We start from the raw sequence: 2,500 nt of genomic DNA, 5'->3' as shown, positions 1-2,500 counted from the left end.
AACAAAATGGGAAATTATCCAACTTCAACTAACTTCACATTGCGGCCCCTTGTCCTTGTGTTCACTTTCCTATCAGAAACGCTTCCCTCCCGAACCTTATATCCAGGTTACAACCAGCCCAGGAGAACAGACTTCCAACGCACTCAATATCCTGATTCGCAACGCTCTCAATCTGCGGCAGGCGCAGAAGCTCCAGCAACTCCGACAGATCATCTCAACGAGGTTCCAGAAGTGAACCACGTCCTTCCGTCGGTTCTTTGGTCCCGAACAACGTTCCACAGTCAGATCCAGAGCATGACATCCGACGTTTATGGACTTTAGATAGCGGAGCCGCTTTTCACGTTACTTGCCAAAGAGAACTTTTCACAGAACTACGTAAGACTGACATAAAAGAACTACATTCAGGGTCAAATCACCTATGAAAAGTTGAAGGAGAAGGGAAACTGCTTACGTAAAAGAATTAGACCAAACGATTCCACGTGTTCTATACATTCCGGAAGCTGCAAGTAACTTACTCAGTATGTATCATCTAAACGAAGACTTATGCTCTTAGAAAAAGAACTCCACGTTATCAAGAACGAGACAGTTGTTGCTCGTGCTTTTCCAATTAGAGGTGTTTACTACTTAAAGGCAAAACCCCAGATGAAAATTGAAGCAAGTATAAAAGTTCCAAGGTGCAGAGAGAGAGAGAGAGAGAGAGAGAGAGAGAGAGAGAGAGAGAGAGAGAGAGAGAGAGCCAAACCTGTTGCTACTGCAGAAACGAAGGCTCCTAGAGCCGATGAAGTTCAAAAGGTTGATCAAAGAACCAACCTGAGGTTCCGCATAACGTTGCAAACGTTAAACCTGTACTGACTAACTACTAATCTTTTCATTCCAGATGTGTTCACCGTTGGCATCGTCGTTTGGGCCATGCATCCTTTGCAGTTTTATCCAAGATGCCTGAATTTGTCAATGGTTGATAGTAGTAGTTGCGAAATTTACTTGGATTGTTCCGTTGGTATCCAAAGCAGCCCCTATTGGCAAACGTGCCACACGTTTGTGTGCACGGATTATTATTATTATTATTATTTCGGGGGGGAGGGGGGGCTCATACCGACATTGTCGGTCCATTTCGACCTACTAAAGGTAATTTTCAAGTATTTCTTAACTATGCTTGATAATTATCCTAGATACGGTTTTGCGTATGTAACGAAACAAAAATCCTCTGGCCTTTCAGATCTTCGAAGACTTTGCTGCACACGTCTTCAATCGATCCCCATTGGGAGATCGTGGTGGAGAATTCATGTCTCAGCAATGGCAAGGATGGATGGAGACGAAATGGAATCCGTCACCAAACCTCAACACCTTACACTCCAAGCCACAGAGAGAGAGAGACAGAGACAGACAGGCGGACAGGGGGCTGGGGGGGGGCGGGAGCTGTACAGGCCAGGCTTCCGTCAGCGCTCGGCTCAGGCCGGTAGACCGGGGCCACTACCGCGCAACGACGGCACCCGCGGCCCGCGCTGGGATCGGCCGGGTAGACCGGTTCGCGGACGGTCCCACAACGCGGCACGTGCTCCCCGCGACGGGTACGAACGAGACGCCGTCTTCCCGCGCCGGCCGCCGGGTCGGAGAGGCCCGGTAGACCGGAACGACTACCGTCCGCGCACGGCCCCGGGGCCCCGCGCCGTCACAGAGTCGACGGGCAGGGTCCGCCGGCGCCGCCCAGGCCGCGTTCCCGTTCCGCGCGCCCGTGCGGGGTCCCCGAACGAGAGGCCGCCTTCCCGCGCCGGCGGCCGGGGTCGGAGAGGCCCGGTAGACCGGTCCGAATACCGTCCGAGGAGTTTCCCGGGGGCCCGCTGGGACCGAGTGGAGGTCCGAGGTCGGCGAACGGTATCCCCGCTCAAGGGGCACGACTGGGATAGGCCCGGTAGACCGGTACGCCTACCGTTCGCGGACGGCCCCGAGCTGCCAAACCGAGGCCGTTGATCCAGACGCCGCGTCGCGGCCGAGGTCCCCGAACGAGACGCTTGCTTGGCGCGCCGGCGCACGGGGTCGGAGAGGCCCGGTAGACCGGTGTGAGCACCGTCCGCGGAGCTTCCCGGGGACCCGGGGCCGCCGGCCAGGTTTCGGCCGAGGCCCGGGACCGGGCTCCCCCTCGCTGGGATCCAGTTCCGCCCGGCCGGCGCCCCGCTTGGACCGGCTGCAGGTCCGGGGGTCCGCCAACGGTTTGCGCGCTGGGGGCGCGCGACTGGGTACACCGGTGCCGCTACCGGTCGCGGGCGGCGCCGCGACGGGCGAGGTCCGTCACCGAGGCGCGGCGCTTCCCAGGCCGAGTTCCCCTAACGAGACGTTGGCTTCCCGCGCCGGCGCCCGGGGCCCCGAGAGGCCCGGTAGACCGGTGTGAACACCGTCCGCGGAGCTGCCCGGGGATCCGGGCCGCCGGCCAGGTTTCGGCCGAGGCCCGGGACCGGGCTCCCCTCGCTGGGATCCAGTTCCGCCCGGGCGGCGCCCCGCTGGG

Source organism: Erythrolamprus reginae, chromosome 10 (genome assembly GCF_031021105.1).
Source record: "Erythrolamprus reginae isolate rEryReg1 chromosome 10, rEryReg1.hap1, whole genome shotgun sequence".
Taxonomy (NCBI): Eukaryota; Metazoa; Chordata; class Lepidosauria; order Squamata; family Dipsadidae; genus Erythrolamprus; species Erythrolamprus reginae.
This window is presented reverse-complemented; position numbering follows the sequence as displayed.